This window comes from Sapajus apella, unplaced genomic scaffold, assembly GCF_009761245.1.
Source record: "Sapajus apella isolate SASKATOON/1434 unplaced genomic scaffold, GSC_monkey_1.0 scaffold86, whole genome shotgun sequence".
NCBI classification, from domain to species: domain Eukaryota; kingdom Metazoa; phylum Chordata; class Mammalia; order Primates; family Cebidae; genus Sapajus; species Sapajus apella.
In genome coordinates this window covers 6,087,619-6,107,336 of record NW_022437026.1, presented here as the reverse complement: position 1 = coordinate 6,107,336, position 19,718 = coordinate 6,087,619, and the positions used below count along the sequence as shown (strand labels likewise).

At 45.0% G+C, this 19,718-nt stretch overlaps 1 long non-coding RNA gene across 1 annotated transcript; it reads right to left on the bottom strand.

The window, feature by feature from the left end:
• Positions 1 to 1,175: 1,175 nt before the first annotated feature.
• On the bottom strand, positions 1,176 to 16,223 carry LOC116534252. Its single transcript, XR_004261644.1, has 2 exons — positions 16,030 to 16,223; positions 1,176 to 2,559 (listed from the first exon to the last, which is right to left on the bottom strand). It is a non-coding gene; the product is annotated as an uncharacterized LOC116534252 (long non-coding RNA).
• Positions 16,224 to 19,718: the final 3,495 nt, after the last annotated feature.

Sequence of the window (19,718 nt, the reverse complement as noted above, 5' to 3'; positions counted from 1 at the left end):
AGGGCAGGAAGGGTGAGAGACTGAGAATGTGTCACAGACGCTCAGATGCCCCCCACCCTGACTTGGGGTCAGGAAGACAAGCAGGGAAGGACAATGGCAGTGCCCCCTCCCACTGGCTTCCTTGAGAGAAAGGCGGAGGCTGGGACATGGAGTCAGGCCCCACTAGACCTATTAGGAAATGTGGAGGAGGGCCGGCTGGCATCAGAGCCTGTTTCACTGGCTAGGATGGCCCCGCAGGCCAGCCTCTGGGAGCTTCTGGGAGGGGCAGCAACCAACCTCAAACAGCATCCAGGATGGGGATCTAGCCTCCAGGACCAGTTGCTGGCTTGGCTGCCTTTCCCTTCTTCCACCCACCACTCAAGTTCACCATCTTGGAGTCCTCCTGGCCTTCACCTTCTCTCGTGCCCACTCCACGTCCAGTTCCTCCTGCCTGCACGCTCTGCAAAATGATCCAGAGCTGTTCGCGTCTCACCACCTGCACTGCAGCAGCCTGGTCCAAGCCAGCCTCAGGCTCTCTCCTGGATCATTCAAACAGCCTCCTAACTGGTAATTCGGTTGCAATTTACATCCAGTCATATCCCATCTCTGCTCAGAACCCAGGAGGAATGGATTCCCCTCCAATTCAGAGTATAAGTGAAGTCCTGATGCCTCACTGCCTCCTGCAAGCCACAGTGCCCTCCTTGCTGTTCCTGGAACATGCCAGCCATGCACCTACCTCAGGGCCTTTGCACTTGCTCCTCCTCCGAGGATGCTTCCGACCCTCCCCTGCACCGCACATCCCCCTGGCTCCCCTTGGCCTCATTCTGCTCTTTATGCAAACATTACCTTGTAAGTCCTACTTCCCGAGTCTCCCCTCCTGTAAGCTGCTGTCCACTCCCCATCCCAACACAAACACACACACACACTCCTGCTGTACTCTCTGGCCCCCTTGCTTGATTCTCCTCTGTTGCCTATACTCACCTAGCATACAATATATTTTAATTATTTAGTGTATTATGTGCCTTTCTCCCCAACCAGAACCCAGCCTTCGTAGGGGCATGGGCTCTTCTTGCTTTTTTTCATTAGTGAATCTCCAGCACCAAGAAACGTGCTCAGAACATAGGCACTCAGCAAACACTTGTTGAATGAACAAATCAATGTTTGACACAGTGTCAGAAACAGACCCTCACAGGAGATGTCAGAATTGTCGGGTTTATTTAGTAGGAAATTGATTGGGGTTTTCTAGTAGAGTCATTGGGTTTATTTAGAGAAGGCTGGCAGGGAAAAGGGTGTGTATGTTTATGTGTGTGTGTGTGCTTGTGTGTTTTTCAGGGATGTTTGACAACCACCTTCACTTGTAGTAAACAACGTGTGAGGCCATGATTGTTTGTATGTAAGTGTTTTAACTGTATGTATTAACCAGACCCAACACTTCCTTCACTTACTTCCTCACTCATTCATTCACCACCCATTTGATGATTGACAGTTCTGTATCAGGTGCCCTTTTAGACACATGGCTAAGGCGACGGTCCCTGCTGTCTTCTGCAGCCTGGTAACGAAGCCCCAGCACTCAGGACAATCTAGGAGGGTGTGGGCATTAAAGCAACCTGGAGCCCCAGCTTTCCTAATTTTCTTTCCTATTTAGGAAAATCATCCTGATCCTTCGTTTTGTCACAAAGAAGAAAAGATACTGGAATGAGTGACTAGCCATGGGAATGTCCCCAACCAGAGATCCTGGAAGAGTACAGGACTTGTTTGATTGTTGAGAAGTAACGTTACCCCCTTCCACTGAGGACAGTCCGAGAGAGAACATCCATCAGCTACAAGAACAATGTGGGTGAACAGAAAGAACATCCTTCCTGTACCTGGGAGACCCTGCACACAGCATCGTCTGGCCTCTGGGAAGTCCACATAAAAAAATAATAATAATAATAACTCTGCCCTTGATATTTGCCCAGGCATATGTATATCAGAGGCAGATAACTCTTAGAGCATGGGTTATGCATCTTGCCTTCTTGCAGAATGTCCCCTATCTGTGGCCCAGGTCGCCGCAGAGGGTGATCAAGCCCTCTTCCTGGTGATTTGAGGGTGGCCATCACAACCTCCAGTGCAGTGAGGATGCAGGAAAGCAGCAGGTGCTCTGAATCATGGATACCTGCCTGCTCCTGCTGGCCTGTCTGCCTCACTTGGCCGTCAGTGTTTTATCATGGCATAATGCACAGCCCCTGAGACTTTGCCATGTATTTATTTGTCATTCTTCCACAGCCACCCCTGTCCTGGGTGGGTCTGCAGCATAGCCATGCACCTCCCAGAATCCCCTGACCACCCCATAGCTGGTCTCTGCCCACATCACCAGCTTTCACCCTCCCACTACAGCTTCACCCTGACATTCTGGGCCCTGTCTTTAGGGACAGCGGGTCTGGTCTCAGCTCTTTCTGGCTTGGTTCCTGTTCATGGGAGGCCACCAGACGGTTGTCAGGCCAGATCACCCAGTCAGTCTTCTGAAGAAGTTGAGGGTCCAGCCGCTGTCAGAATTCTATGCGTACGTGTCCTTGCTTGAAGCACCTGCCAGCATTTTTCCTGCCAGAGATGAACCAGAACAAAAGGGCATGTAGTTAGCGATACGAGGGTACGTCGTGTGAGGGGTGGAACCCAGAAACCTGGGAGCACCAGTGTCCTTCCTCACCCTGCTGGCGTTTGCTTCATGCTGTCCTACTGGGCTCCCATCTCTAGGCTCCCTGGTCTGCTTAAACCATACCTCCCACTGCCACCCAGTGAACCCCAGCAACTAATCAGTGACTGAGCTGGTGCAACCTGAAGCCATTTCTGCCCATGTTGTCCTTAATACTGCTGTCATTAATTCTCCACCTTTAATGGCCCTGGGGCCCTCTAGAGTCAAGTCCAAGCCGTGTGCCTGACTTCCAGGCCCCAGAAAGCACAGTCTCATTTGATCTATCCAGCTGGCCTCACTGCTCCTGGACACCCCTACTGTCCACATGGTCCCAGGGGTCCATCTCGGATGCTCAACCTGCACCAGCAACAGGCGTGTTCCTCCCTCCCTGAAAGAGTTCCTGCCACCGCCTGGCTCCTCCTTACCCCACCCCTGCCCTCCCAGAATGTTCTCGAGTCTCCTTCCCACAATGCGGAGTCCAGTCCCTCTAAGTCAGGCTGAACCCCCACCCCCAAGAACCCCTCTGGCTGCCCCCTGCATGACTGATCTCTCTCTCTCTGCTCTGCACTCCTGCTGCCTTTACCATCTGGCCCACACAGTAGGTATGCAGTGATTTTCTATGGCAAAGCCTGTGAGATGTGCTGCCTAAAGTCCTGTGTTTAACATCCGCCTCTCCCGTGGCCTGGGCAAAGATGGACTCCTGTCGCTGTCATCCCTGACACAATGCATGTGTCTCTGTGACTACCACAAAGCGCTCCAAGAGCAAGCCAACGTCTGGCTAAACAAACAAACCAGCAATCATTGTCATTTCTGTTTCTGCATGTGAAACAGAAGCAGCAACATTAAGGTGTCCATGAAACTGCTTTGAAAAAGGTAAATAAGATTTCCATAAACTCCAGTTGGTATCATGATTGTGCCCATGCAGTAGACTTCTGCAGAAGGGAAAGACTTCACATGTGTCATTTCAATAATTTGGGAGCCAACTCAAAGGTCTGTAACATGGAGTAACTTGTGATATTACCAAAGCACAAATTTAACTGTAAAGCCTGGTGTTCAGGGCAGTAGTTTGCCTGGTGACTGTCACTGACCCTCTGGCATCAGACTCACAAGGACATTGTCCGGGGAGCTTTCTACTGGCTTCGTCAGCGTGCAATAGCTCTTGCAAAGTGGCAGGAAAAAAGAGCAAAAATCTCTGTGTGAAACTCCCGTGGCCATCAGGTGAAAGGAGGCACCTTAGCAAATGGTCAAAGTTTCTTTGGTTGTTTCAAAGGAAAATGAGCAGAAAACTCATGACTCTTCGCACATACATGTGATTAAGGAAAAGCCTGCACAAGCACTTCTGCATTCATAAGTGTGGAGTTGTGTCAGGTGCCTGAACACAAGTTCCAAATGCTAAGGGTCATTAGTCTCAATTCTCCTGCTGTGAATGTAAATTACACGTCAGGAGCTTCCTTCCTGGACTGCTCTATGGCTCCACCTACAGTATGTTATTGGGGACTGCACCATAATTTTTATATGAGTCCAAAGAAAACATCACTGGAGAAGTCCATCTGATTTAGAGTTTAAAATGGCAGATTTAAAAGTTGGATTTTTTTTTTTTGCTCTCTCCTGGAACCCTCGAAAATAACAGTAAAGGAAATTTTTACAGAAGACAGAGGAGGTAAATTACAATCAGAATATAAATCACTATAAATCAGAACAGTGGATGAAATAATTAAAAGCCAATTTGCAGATGATGGAAAGCCCCTGGAGGGAGAACAATTGACTTGGGAGAGGGGCAAGACTTAAAGCCTGGGTCCCTGCTGACGCCAATGAGATACAAGTTGACTTACCCCCAGGAACCCATAAAGGCTGAGGAGTTGAGGGTGTCAGGTATAACAGAAGCAGGGCTGCAGGACAGGGCTAAAAACTGGATGCAGTGAAACACACCTTTTCAGGTCTCCTTTGCAATCTCACAAAGCCAAGCAGCTACCCAGCCCACCTCCTCGTCAAAAGATGTAAAATTTGTTCTGGAGAAACTTGACCAGAAGGGCCTAGACTCAAGGAAAGCTGACACCGCATAAGGCTCTGGAGGTACTGTACTGAAAGCAAGGAGTTAAGTGTGAGGGGAAGTCAGATGCTGAATGGTGAGACAGTTGGCCACTTCCCCTGCTCTGCTCCCAGGGTAATATCAAACAGGGAGTTGGAGAATTTTTTTCCTGGAGAAACCAAAGGATTCCAAGATTAAAAGCCTGTAGACACTGGAGGCCCCCAGTGAGACAGCCTGACCCCAGCTTCATCACTCTGCAGTGAGCTCACCATCCCACAAGACCCAAAGACACAGAAATTCCAGTAAGCGTCTTAGTACTTCACTCATGAAAATGAACAGAGATCCTCAAATTACAAACATCTCAGGAAAGTCTCCGAAAGGTCAAAACCAAAGACAGAAACTCAGAGAAAACAGAAAATTCCAGAAGCAAGAAAAAAACTTCACATATATGAAAAATCCTTGGATAAATAAGATGGAATATTTTAACCATGAAACAAGAATAGCCTTCTATTAAAAAAAAAGAAAGAAAGAAAGAAAGAAAGAAAAGAAACCACACAAGAAGAAGAAAATAATTCTTTGGAAATTAAAAATATGACAACCCAAATAGAAGCTTCAATAGAAGAGCTAGAAAATAAAGACGAGGAACTCTCCCAGAAAGTAGGATAGACTACAAAGAAAAAGAATAGAGAAAAAATAAGGAAATTTGAGAACCAGCCCAGGGGATCCAAAGTCTAATAATAGAGTTAATGAAAAAGAGAATAGGCAAAAAGAATGAAAGAAATGGTTAAAGAAACAGTTTTTTTAAATGTTCAAGAATTGAAACCATGCATTTCCAGACCCAGAGTGTCCACTGAACACCCAGGACAATGGATAAAGATAGACTTACATCAAGGTATAGCATCATGAAATTTAGAAATTAGGATATCAGATTTTACCAAAAGCATCACTAGAAGCTAGAAGACAATGGAGGTGGTTTTCAATCTCAGATGCTATCCTCATCAAAGCAACTACTTATAGCAGAGAGGCGGGGCAGTAGTTAAGGGGTGTTCCAGGACAGTGGTGAAGCAACAGGCCTAGACCATCCTGGAGCAGGAGGACAGAGTGGCCCCGGAAGTCAAGATGAAGGTGAGAGAGAGCCTGGCTAAACAAACAAACCAACAATCATTGTCATTTCTGTTTCTGCACGTGAAACAGGAGCAGCAACATTAAGGTGTCCATGAAACTGCTTTGAAAAAGGTAAATAAAGTTTCCATGAACTCCAGTTGGTATCATGATTGTGCCCATGCAGTAGACTTCTGCAGAAGGGAAAGATTTCCTATGTGTCATTTCAATAATTTGGGAGCAAACTCAAAGGTCTGTAACATGGAGTAACTTGTGATATTACTAAAGCACAAATGTAACTGTAAAGCCTGGTGCTCGGGGCAGTAGTTTGCCTGGTGACTGTCACTGACCCTCTGGCATCAGACTCACAAGGACATTGTCCGGGGAGCTTTCTACTGGCTTCGTCAGCGTGCAATAGCTCTTGCAAAGTGGCAGGAAAAAAGAGCAAAAATCTCTGTGTGAAATTCCGGTGGCCATCAGGTGAAAGGTGGCACCTTAGCAAATGGTCAAAGTTTCTTTGGTTGTTTCAAAGGAAAATGAGCAGAAAACTCATGACTCTTCACACATACATGTGATTAAGGAAAAGCCTTAATCTGCACGCATCTGCATGTAAGCGGAGATTGACGTTTCTGGTGGGAAGTTTGCTGAGCTCCACTCTCCATTTGGGTATCAGTGATGGGCATATAGAAAACTAAACAATGAAAAAGAAGATATTCAGTAGCTCCAGAAGAAAACAAAAAGTAGTACAAGAAAGAAAACAGAATGACAGCACTGTGCATTAAGTGGCTTGAGGAGGAATGCTATTGGCACCATCATAATAAAGTAGGATGAACACTGAACTATTTATTAAATATGAATATTTATTAAAATATGTCATTTATACTTCAGTGGGCTGAGAAGGGTGTTTGTCTATATTGTGCAGAGTAACAGTGGGTGGTATAAGAAAGCTAAATCCTTATCTTCCATAAGTCAATTTTCTTAAGACTTAAAAAATAAAAATTAAAAAGCAATGTGAGTGTGTTACAGGTCTTACATCCCTAATCCCAAAATCCAAAATCCAAAATGCTCCAAAATCTGAATGTGTTGGTGCCAACATGAAATAGTGCCCTATGCTTTCTGGTGATTCAATGTACACAAACTTTGTTTCATGCACAAAGTTATTTTAAAACTACCTTCAGGCTATGTGTATAAAGTGTATATGAAACATAAATGAATTTTGGTTTAGACTTGGGTACCATCCCCAAGATATCTCATTATGTATATGCAAATATTCCAGAATCCAAAAATCTCTAAAATCTGAAACATGTCGGGTCCTCATATTTGAAATGAAGGATCGGCAACCTGAACTGAGAAATCCAGTGGCAAATCTAGAAGAAACAGCTGAAGAGTTTGAAGAAGTTGCTTCGGAAGAATGCAAGACAGGGATGAGGAAGGGTAGGGCAGGGGATTATTATTGTTTTTGTAAGCCTTATGAAATATTTTACCTTCCTGTGCTTAGACTAATACTTAAATTTAAAAGAAAAGAAATGACACATGAAAATGTCTCCAAACCGAGTCTCTAGACTGAAAACCCTGAGTTCTGAGGTTGCCAGGTTTAGCAAAAACAAACAAAAAGGAAATTTTATATAGGGAGTAATCTTTTAGTGTAAGTACGTCCCAAACATTGCAAAAATTACTCCTAGTTTATCTGAAATTCAGATTTAATAGGCATCCCCTGTTTTTTCTAGGAAGCCTGTGCGTGATGTCCAACACATCCACAGCAATGCACGTAGCCATGATTGCAAAGCACCCACACAGAGAAAATCTCAACCACCTCCAGAGGGAGAAAAGTTCACCTGCAAAGAAATCAGAAAAGCATGGACTTCTCACAGCAAGGGTGGAAGTTAAGAAGCAGTGGAGCAATGCTTGCAAAATTCTAAGAAACCATGACACTCATTCTGGAATTTAACATCCATCCAGTAATTAACAGAGTTTAAGAACTGGATAAAGGCACTTTTAGGCATGCAAGTTCAAAACTGTGCTTTCTATTTACCCTTTCTTACCCTACTGAAGGGTTTACCCCATCCAGAGAAGAAATAAACCAAGCAAGAAGAAAACAGATAGTCTGGGAAAACAAAGACCCAATGTAGAAGGGCAGGAAAAGGACTTCGCAGGACGCCAGCTGTACAGGGCAGAGAGAATGCAGGCAAGACAGTGGGGAGGGAGGGCTCCGGGGGAAAGGAAACGAATGGTCAGAGCCTGATGCATCTGATCCCATGAAAAACCATGTTTGGAGGTTCTTCCAACTCCATTGGCAAATCTGGAGACAATTATAAACAGGAACACTGAAAATTAAGCAGGTGAAGAAAATGAGGCAATTATTAACAAGCTGTTTACAAGAGATTCAATAAACAGTATAATATACTGCTTGGCAATGCAGAAAATAGTCTTTGATAGTGATAATGACAGAAACACTGAACACTGATTAAACCAAAAAACTTACGGGGGAGGCAGAGAAAGCGGTAGAGGACATACGACTTCATGGACAAAAGCAAGAGGTAATGCCCATCACACAGAGTCACAGCCTTTACAGTAGCCCAAAGGCCCTACCCAATCTGTGTCACCCTGACTTACCCCACCGGAATGACTCTCCTCATTCACCTTCCTCCAGCAGTAAAGGCCGCTTTGCTGTTCTGTTCCTCAGTTTACCCCACATCCTCCCACCTCAGGGCCTTTGCATATGCCGTTCTCTTTGCTTATCATGCCCTTCCCCCAATATCCATTCCTCCCATCCTTCAGATTCTGTGCTCAGTTGCTGTCTTCTCAGTAAGGTCACCCCCTTCCCTTATTTAACATTGCACTTCTTCCCTGACATCCCCTACACTACCTCTGCTGTCATTTCCTTTTCTCCACATCATTTACAATCATCTCTGTAAAGAGCACCACTTCATTATAATGAGATGGCTAGAGTAGGATTTCATTTAAACATTTGCTTCTTCTTCCTACTAGAATGAAAGCACCATGAGGACAGGGAATTCTGTTTGTTACATGTATCCATAAAAAAAAGTAAATCAAGAAAGAGCAACATATGCATTTACTGGGAAAAAATAAAGGTCAATCCTGGAGAACAAACTTAAAATAATCAAACGTCATCCCCCTGTGGACTTGGCTTCATGGTGAGAAAAAGAAAGACATGGGCAAGCTCGTTTTCCTTGGAAGTCTTATACTATTGACATGGTTTTAGATCTGTGTCTCCACCCAAACGTTATGTCAAATGTCATCCCCACTGTCAGAGGTGGGGCCTGGTGGGAGGTGACTGGGTAATGGGGGTGGGTTTCTCATGAATGGTTTAGCGCCATTCCCTTGGTGCCGTCCTTGAGATAGCGAGTGAGTTCTCATGAGATGTGGTTGTTTAAAAGTATGTGGCACTGCCCGCCTTGCTCTCTTGCCTCTGGTTTCACCGTGAGAACTGCCTGCTCCCACTCTGCCTTCTACCATTAGTAAAAGCTCCCTGAAGCCTCCCCAGAAACAGGTACCTCCATGCTTCCTGTACAGGCTACAGAACCATGAGCCAATTAAACCTCTTCTCTTATGAATTATCCAGTCGCAGGTATTTCCTTATGGTAATGCGAGAATGGCCTAACACAACTATTGTTTGGCTTTTCAAACTATGTGCATTACTTTAATAAAAAGTAAAGTGTTTTTTAAAAACATGATCACTGTTTCGCCCTCTACGCAAATCATATTTCATTCCAATACCAAAATGAAGTGACTGCTGAATTATCTACTATTTTATATTATTAAGGCCTGGAAGTCATCCTCTTCCTCCCTTTCTGCCTCTAGTTTATTCCCAAGTCCCTAAGTTTTCAGCCTCCCAGAGCTCTCAGATCATTTCACCTCTTTCCATCTCTGTCACTATTGCCCTAGCGCCACCTTTCACCTGGTCACTGACAGCAGTTTTATGATTGGTCCACCTGCACCCACCCAGTCCCTCCAACCCACTTCACTGTGGCCAGACCAATACTTTCACCCACAATTCTGACCATATTACCCCACCTGGTATGGTTTGGCTGTGTCCCCACTGAAATCTCATGTTGAATTGTAATCCCCAATGCTGGGGGAGGGACCTGGTGGGAGGTGATTGGATCATGGGGGTGGATTTCCCGCTTGCTGTTCTCATGATAGTGAGTGAGTTCTCATGAGATCTTGTTGTTTGAAAGTGTGTAGCACTTCCCCCTTTGCTCTCTCTCTCTCTCTCTCCCGCCACGGTGTGAAGACATGTTTGCTTCTCCTTCACCCTTCCACCAGGATTATAAGTTTCCTGAAGCCTCCTCAGTCATGTTTCCTGTACAGTCTGTGGAACTGTGAGTCAATCAAACCTCTTTTCCTTATAAATGATCAAGTCTCAGGTGGTTCTTTATAGCAGTGTGAGAACTGCCAAACCATTTTATGACCCCACCACATGAAACCCAACTAAGGCATTCATCCCATGTCTCCAAGGCTGAAGATAAAACTCAACCTATGGACCTAGCTCCAAGCTCACTGTCCTCATACTTGCCCTGTTTCTCTCATCATAAGGCTTTTGGATATACTGTCCCCTCTGCCTAGAATGCGGTTTCCACCTCCTCTGACTTAAATATCAGCTAAAATGTCATTAACTTAAATGTCCCTAATTTGGACTTTCATAGCAGTTTTGTAGGTACCCGTTTCTAGTAACATGTGCACAGGTACAATTTTACATTTGGGCTTAATGGATTAACATCTCCTTCAACTCCTCCTCCTCATCAGCACACACACACATGTAAGCTCCAGTGTCTAGAAGAAAGGAGGACCTCAGTACATACAGGCTGAAGAATTTGTTTAAAGCGCTATGTTTTACTACAGCAACAACCAGTACATATTGCTTTGGTTCAAATAACATTTATTCTTCTGTCTCATCCCTACCCTAAAATTCTACAACTTGAAGATCACATGCTTTTTCTTTGAAAGCCTGTTTCCCTCTCTCCTCTCTATATTGTCAATCCCATTTTTAGGTATAATTCCTGGAAATGGAAATTTACTGACAGAAAAGTGTGCAAAAGATCATGTGTTGTATGAGGTTTCTATGCTGGCAAGCTAACATGGTACAAAACCCTCCTTCACACTTTGCCTTTTAGACATAATCATTGATGGTGTATTTCCAGCACTTCACACATGATCTTTAAATACGTTACCTTCCTTTGCACTTCAATACATGTTCAATTGGCTGAATTCCAGTGAACATCTGATAGAGCACTTTAGGCAAACCTAACGATTTTCATCTTGCCTCAACTCTATTAAGTTTTAACACCTATGCTTTGTATTGTAGATGTCTTTATTTTCTTCTCATTTTTACAAAATAAGGACAAAAATGCAGTAAAATTGCCAAATTATTATACATACAGCATTATTATACAGAAAAGATGATGATACAGGCTGACTGACAGGGCCACCATGAGAATGCTCGTCTGTCAGCTAATGCACAAGATTCCAAATTTAGCAGAAGATGAGGGCATTAGGGGATTATCAATGTGAACATCTAATGTTGAGCACCACTTGCCTACACTCCTTGTACCATTAGGTACCGCCTGATAATCCAATGTTAATGTCCTTTGTTGAGTAAAATAAGTTTAAATTCATCGTTTCTTTTTCTTCCTGCTTATCCAGGACTACATGATCAACCAAATATTCTTAAAGTTCCTTCTAAGGAGTAAGACTAACAGGTTGTCTTCCTTTAAATAAGCTCCCCTTCAGACACAAGCTGCAATCATCATGGGGAGTCCTAAACATTTTATGCTTGCAATATAATACAATTGAACAATTGAGAATCTTCCTTGTGTGCACCTTAAAAACACCCTATCCTCTGCCCCAGATCAGTGTCTGGCAATAGCTAGCTATTGGGGGACACATCCTTAAATGGGCTCCACTCCCCAGAGCTTGGGCTATGCCACATTAGCAGGGAAGTCCGGGACCAGAATCGGAACCATCCTTCTTGCTGATGCAGTGTATACCACTGACTATCTCAGTCTCATTGGAGTTAGGCTCAATAGCTGTTTCCCAAGCATTCTGCTGTTTCTGTGATTGATGTGGAATGTGTCATCCCTTAAAACCTTGAGCTTGGTAAGATTTTCTGCTTCCTTCAGATTTGTCACCAAAGCCCTGTGCATTCACTCCAGGAGGTGAAGAAGTGGCATGCAACAAGTTAGGTCTACAGTTTATGCTTTTTAGCAGTAGCCACTCTGGCTGGTGTGAAATGGTATCTCATTGTAGGTTTGATTTGCATTTCTCTAATGATCAGTGATATTGAGCTTGTTTCATATGCTTATTGACCGCATGCATGTCTTCTTTGGAAAAGTGTCTGTTCATGTCTTTTGCCCACTTTTTAATGGGGTTGTTACTTACAGGAAAATTGTCCAGGCACTCTCAAGGGTCACATTATCTTTAAGAGGATATGTATGTCATAATCATCAATGAAATGCAAACAAAATACCATTTTATGTCCAAATTAATAGCTTCCTTCTCCAACTAGAATATTCAAGGGTGAATATTCAGAATATTCAGGGGTAAATAAACACTCTCATACACAGTTGATGATTTCTTTTCCCTATTTGCCTCTTACCATAGCTGTCCATTATAATTTTTCACAATAGTTTTTTCTCTTCCTAAAAAATGCTCATTATGAACAATTCACTGACTTCAGAAAACTATTTTTTTTTTAAATGTGCGTGTCCCTTCTTCCCAGAAAAAAAAAAATCACTTTGCCTTTGGAGTCACACAAACTTGGTCCTCTGACAAATGGAAATTATAACTGAAGCTCCTCCATGATGGGAGGATTTAGGGTAATGCTGATGTAAGGCACAGTGTTCTGTAACTGCTAGCTGTGACTCTTATTATTAATATTCTTCTGGTCTTTTTTCTATGTATATATACATCCATGTCAATGGGCACTTTTTAGGTTTCCACAAGGTGGCTTTAGTGCCCTGAATAGTTATTTAGAAAATACATTGCTTTGATAAATAAATACAGTTGACTTTGAACAACTTGGGAATTCGTAGTGCCAACCCCTGAGCAGTTGAAAATTTGCATGTAACTTTTGACTCCCCCAAACTTAACTAATAACCTACTGTTGACCAGAAGCCTTGTTGATAACATAAAAAGCCATTTAAAGCTACTTCATATGTTACATATATTATGTACTATATTCTTACAATAAAGCAAGCTAGAGAAGAGAAAATGCTAAGAAAATCATAAGGAAGAGAAAATATATTTACTAGTTATTAAGTGGAAGTGGATCATCATAAAGGTCTTCACCCTCGTTGTTTTCACACTGAGTAGGCTTAGGAGGAGGAGGAAGAGGAAGGGTTGGTCTTGCCGTCCCAGAGGTGGCAGAAGCAGAAGAAAACCCATGCATAAGTGGACTCGTGCAGTTTAAACCTATGTTGTTCACAAGTCAATTGCATTCAACTTATTAAGATTATGATTAAGATTATGAATCTTTAAACCAGGTCTTCCTTAAACTTTTGAGTTCAATGCACAAACTTTACTATGCTATGCATAAGCACAGTTTGCCTGCTTTTTTATGCGTATTACGTCTGAACTCCTTGAGAGCCTTTGAAAGCAATCAAAACAGGAGAACATCTTTAAGGATATGCGTTATGGATCAATGTTTGTATTTCCCCAAAACTCATATGCTGAAGCCCTACACCTCAGGATGCCTGTATTTGAAGATGGACCTCTAAGGAAGTAGTTAAGGTTACATGAGGTCATAAGGGTGAGGCCCTGGTCCCATGGAATTGGTGACCTCAAAAAAGGGGAGAGACACTGGAGCTCTTTCTCACTCTGTGCACAGAGGAAAGGTCATGTTCATCCTCAGTGAGAAGGCAGCTGTCTGCAGGCCATGAAGAGAGCCCTCATCAGAAACCAATTTGCTGACACCTTGATCATAGATTTCTAGCCTCCACAGCAGTTAAAAAATCAGTCTGTGATTGAAGCCTCCCAGTATACGGTATTTAGTTATGGCAGATTGGTTATGTGCTCTATTCAAAATCAGGCAGCAGGTCAACCGCAAATAGACATAACAAAGTTTCTCATTTTTCAGAGGCGACTGAGTAAATTGGACCGTTGGACCATCACATCCCATTTCATGTAGGCTGCACTTGAAAAGTAATAACAGGTCAAGGAAAGCAGCTGTCTTCGGTTTCTACTCTGCAAATATTATCACCCTGTAAACTCACTGGTGGCCTCCAGTGTGTGGAACGTGCCATGTTACCACCTCCCAGCATCAAAGGCAGGGAAGGGAGCAGGGCTGCCTAGACAAGCCAGGAGCAACAGAGTCTGCAGGCAAAGCATTAGGCTCGTTTCTGAAAAAATCTATTTGTCAAACATATCCACTCAACTTGATTCCCAGGCAGCCCTGACATTTTTATGAAGGACATTCCAAGAACAAGGAGACACCGTTCCTTACCACCCCCTCCAAGCAGTCTGAGAAAGGGGTTCTTAGGTTCCTGGAGAGGATCAAGGGGATGCCACTGTGGTCATGGCCACGGAGGTGGAATCTATGAGACCCTGCAGCCGAAGTCAATCAGATGATGATAACCACCCCATCCCTCCCCACCTTATGCCCTCTTAGAGGGTATGCTTATTTTCTACTCTCTCAGAGCGGAACACTTGGAGAGCAGTCTCTGCAGCTTAGCGCAGCAGCACCCAAATACAAAGGCTCTCTTCAAACCGCCCCTGAGCTGCAGAGCCCACACTCAGGCAGTCTATCCATGCACTTCCAGCAGATGCCCAGTAAGTGACTGTAGTCTCCTCTGCTTGGATTTCCATAAAAGCTCCCCATAGGTGGAGAGCAGTCTGCACCCACACAGGCAATAAGGGGTGTATTGTCCACAGAGGATATTAAAACAATAAAACTGGGCAAAAGTTGACTGCTTTTTATTTCCATATGTGTCTGTGAGCAGAAAAATCACACACTTCTTTCTCTGCTCTCACACCACAACAATCAGCACAGACTTCTGTGATAAAATCTGTGAGGATTCCTCTCCTGCAGCATGCAAGCAATTGCAGCAGACACCAGCCGGTGTCCTCCAATTCAATTCTGATGCTGACTACCTGGAGACAGCATCAGACCCCACAGGTTGAGGACTCAGTCCTGCAAGAATGCCCCCAACTTCCAGTGCCAGTCATATGCCCCAGGTTGTTTTGCCTGTGCTTCTGAGGAACTGGTTTTATACACTGGAGTTCCCATGACCCCCTCCTTGGGTTTGCTTAATTTGCTAGTGTGGCTCGCAGAAACTCAGGAAACTTACTTACACTTATGGGTTTATTACAAAGGATAGTGATGAGGAGATGCACAGAGCAAGGTGTGGAGAAGGGGTACAGAGCTTTTATGCCCTCCTGGGGTGTGCCGCCTTCTAGGAACCTCAATATGTTCAGCTATCTGAAAGCTCTTTGAAACCAGCCCTTTTTGGAGTTTTTACGGAGGCTTCATTACATAGGCACGATTGATTTAACCACTGGCTATTGATGATAGCCTTGACCTTCAGCCCCTCACCCCTTGGGGGACAGGATTGAAAGTTCCAGCCCTATAATCCTGCCTTGGTCTTTTCAGTGACCAGTCAATGTCCTGAAACTATCCAGGGGCTGTCAGCCATCAGTAAACTCACTGACATACAAAAAAACATCACTTTGGAGATTCCTATGCCAGGAAACAGGATGAAGACCAACTATATATTCCCTAATATCACAGTTTGCAATTATAAGCCATGTCAATGATAAAATATTTCTTGGGTGAGCTGCCCAGCCATGTTTCCCCACAACTGGCTACATCAGACACTACTCCCACCGGGTCCCCTCAATACTAGTCTCTCCCACTCCCATCTTGCTTCAGCCAGAGGCATCATTCCAAAATGTGACCTGAGCATGTCACTTTGATCTAAAACTCCCGCTTGCTCCCATGGCCTTCAGAATGAATCCCATGTCTAAGCAGCTTCAGGACTCTTCACAATCTTGAGCCCAACCGACTTTTCTAGCCTTTCCTGAACCGTTTCTCTCACTCTGTATATCCCAAGCTCCTAGTTCCTTGAACACAGCATCCCATTCTTGAGCCCCACGCTTTTGGTCAAGCCATTTCTTCTATTAAGAATTTTATTTTCAACAATGAAAATTCCAAGTCATTTTCCAAGACCCCATTGAAGTGTTAATTCCTCCAGGAAACCCTCCCTGAGCCCCTCCAGTGCCAAGAAACACTTACCCTGACCACCCGCTACATGGCTTCACAGTATCACTTACTGCAGAGTCCACATGATCTACTCACTGCCAGAAGAGCCCAATCCCATTAACAAGAGTGAGGTCTTGCATAAAGACAGCGACTTTTAACCAAGTGTGGTGGCTCACACCTATAATCCTAGCATTTTGGGATGCCAAGGCAGATGGATCACCTGAGGTCAGGAGTTTGAGACTAGCTTAGCCAACATGGTGAAACCCCATCTTTACCAAAAATACAAAAAAAAAAAAAATTAGCCAGGCAGTGGCACCTGTAATCCCAGCTACTGGGGAGGCTGAGACAGGAGAATGACTTGAACCTAGGAGGCAGAGGTTGCAGCGAGCCAAGATTGTGCTATTGCGCTCCAGCTGGGCAGCAAGAGAGAAACTCCATCTCAAAAAAAAAAAAAAAAAAAAAAAAGACAGTGGCTTTTTATTCCATAGCTAGCTTAGGGGAAGAAGTACAGTCTTCGTGCCTTAAGGGCACCACTTTGCTTTTGGAAAGCAGGTACTTTTTAAAGGGGGCCTAGCATGAATGGCATGCAAGGTGGGGTACATGTATTGGCTTTGGTGCCTTATCTATCAGGCAGCTGATTTGCTGTCTTTGTGGGCAGAACGCGGTTGTAAAGGTAGCCAAAACTCTCCAGATGGGGGGAGGCTTTGGGTTGGAGATTGACTGTTGTCCCGTGAGGAGGTCTCCTGGTGGGAGAGTTCCACTCCGGAGTTTCTAAGCGCATAGTTAGATGAAATTGTCCTGTAGGGAGTGTCTGCTGAAGGGGAGGTAGAGGTTAGAATTACATTTCTAAAGGGCTAAGTAGGAAGTGGGGAATAGGGGGAAATGGAGAAAAAAAAAAGAAAGCAAAAAATAATTTTTAAAAATCATTATCTTTTTCTTAGAAAAATGGGAGTTCTCAGTTATACTTGCGTTTATTAGCTTCCCCACTACAGGCTCCAAGAAGGCTAAATTCCTAATCCCAATAGTTGAGCCCAAGACATTGGTTGGACTACGTTTTACTGGTTACCAGAGTTACTGTGCCTTAAGTCGGTCCTCATAATCAGCTGGCTCATCAGTCCCCGGCCCCTTGGGTCAGACCAGGCCCCTTTCCTTTCTGCCTGTATGATTCTCACTCCATGAAATCAGCTAAGTAAGAGGGCTTAGAACCACCTTTGGATCTTGTTCTCTCTCTCTCTCTCCTGAAAGTCGCCTCTAAAAGAGCTTGTCATAGATTTTGCCTCCACGGTAGATGACAGTAAGAGACCCCTACTTTGGCCTGCAGTCTCAGTTGTGGGTTTCAACTCAGTCTTTTACTGGAGAGCCCTGAATTGCAGGTAGCTGGCTCTTGCTTTGGATACTAATAAAGTGGTGCCTTGCTGTCCACATTGGTCTTTACTCTCAGAACCCACAAAACCAACAACCCATGGTAGGCTGGCCCTGAAAGAGAAAAGTGAATCCTGAGAAAGGAAGTGAGTATCCTGCAGAAGTCTGCTGGGGGGCGGCTTCGTCTCAGTTGTGAGGCTGCTGAATAGGTAGGTAGGTCAAGGGAATGCGGAGAATCAGCATTTGGAACAAGGTTACAAGGCATGAACAGTAGGGGAGGATCTGGGCCCTCATGTAAGCCCTAAAATTCTGCCCCTAACCCCCAAGCCCCTGCCTCTACCACTTACCACCATTGTACTTCAGTCAGCTGTTTACTTGTATCTGCCATCTAGATGTGACCTTCTTAGAAGATTCAAGTTTCGCTCACCTTTAATTCTCTAGTCCTCACATATATAGGCTTAATATAAATGTCTGTTTGAAAAAATAAGTGGGTACAAGACACCGCATAAGGTTCTTCTTCCACACCCTCCTGGTTCCCAACTCAGCTGTCACCCCCCGCTCCTGCTTTTGTACTCTCAGAACCCCAATTTTGTTCAGGTTTCTGGAAGCCAAGAGTTCAAAGAAGACAGCTTGGCTGGGAATACTGGCTCATGCCTGTAATCTCAGCACTTTGGGAGGCCAAGGTGGGAGAACTGTTTGCGCTCAGGAGTTTGAGACCAACCTGGGAAACATAGCAAGACCCTGTCTCTACGAAAAAAATAAAAATAAAAATGTATTGGCCAGACATGGTGGGTGTGCCTGTAGTCCCAGCTATTCAGGAGGCTGAGGTGAGAAGATCACTTGGGCCAGAGACATTAAGGCTACAGAGAGTCATGATCACACCACTTCACTCCAGCCTGGGTGACAGAGCAAGACCCTGTCTCAAAAAAAAAAAAAAAAAAAAAAAAAGAGGAAGATGAAGATGAAGAAGGAGAAGAAGACAAGTCCCTCCCAGCCTAGAGGTAACTCTAAGTTAATCATGGTATTCCTAGCCTTTTGTCTATTCTGGTTGGGACAGCCTTGCCCTAACCAGAGCCTAAGGAAAGGCTCAGAGGAGACAGCTGGGGAAGTTTTCCTCATCCTTAGACTCAACCCTTCCTGCCTTCACACACTGTTGTGTGAGGACATGATGCTTGGAACTGCTGCTGCCATCTGTGAGCATGAGGCAAAAAGCCAAGCAAGTCCTAGGAACAGACTCCTTCAAGCCCTAACATCATTGGCTGTGGCAGACCCACTACAAAAATGCTCCACCTGCTCTTGCCAATGGGACCTTGAAGCTCCTCCCATCAAGAAGCAGAGTCTATTTCCCCATTACCAAGTCTTAGTCAACAGCATTGCAGCAGAAGTGACTGCACCAACTCTAAATCTCGGAGAAAGGAGAGCTAGTCAGTCACATCCTCCTCCACCTTCCTTCCAAATCCTCTCACCTGGCAGGAAAGCCACCTAGGGTTGTTGTATAAGAGGAGGAGGCACAGTGGGGACCAGCCTTGTTGACCGAGAGCTTACCTTTCCTGAAAGTCAGTGCTGAAAGACAGAAAGCCACTGAGGACCCTGCTGACCCCCCTGCACCTGCGCACGCACACACACACACACACACACACCCCAACCCACAAAACCAACAACCCATGGTAGGCTGGCCCTGAAAGAGGAAAGTGAATCCTGAGAAAGGAAGTGAGTATCCTGCAGAAGTCTGCTGGCGGGCGGCTTCGTCTCAGTTGTGAGGCTGCTGAATAGGTAGGTAGGTAAAGGGAATGCGGAGAATCAGCATTTGGAACTCTTCCCTGGGTGCAGCGCCACTGCCTGCATTGCCTGCAAGGCAAACCCCGCCTCCTCCCGCCGCCTCCCACTCCACCCAAAGCAGCCCAGGGACAGAGTCTGCAGGATTCTGACACAGGAAGTCTGCAGTCGCTGGGAGCCTCTCCAAGATACAGCCTGGGTGAAGGAAAAGGTTTGGACAAGGAGAGGAACAGTACAGAGAAACAAAGTCCTCGGTTTGAATCGAGAGAGATTGGAGCCCGCAGTTGGTTGCAGGCTGGAGGAGGGCGGCAGGGGCAGATGCCCTTACCTGGTTCTGTTTCTCTTTCGCTGGCCACCTTGTTAAGCTCCCATTGGCCAGGTGTCCGGAGTGGGACTCACCACTGCAGAGGGCTCCAGCCCCACACAGCGGCCTCCCAGGAAGGACTCAGGTGGGCTTTCAGGTTGTCGGAGTGGGAGGCAAGGGGTGAGGGAAGCTTTGGTGGTGGATGTGAGAATCTGGGATGGGGTGTGAGGCTGTGGCTGGGGACAGCAGTGTTTGGGATGGGACTTTCCGAGCTCCTGCC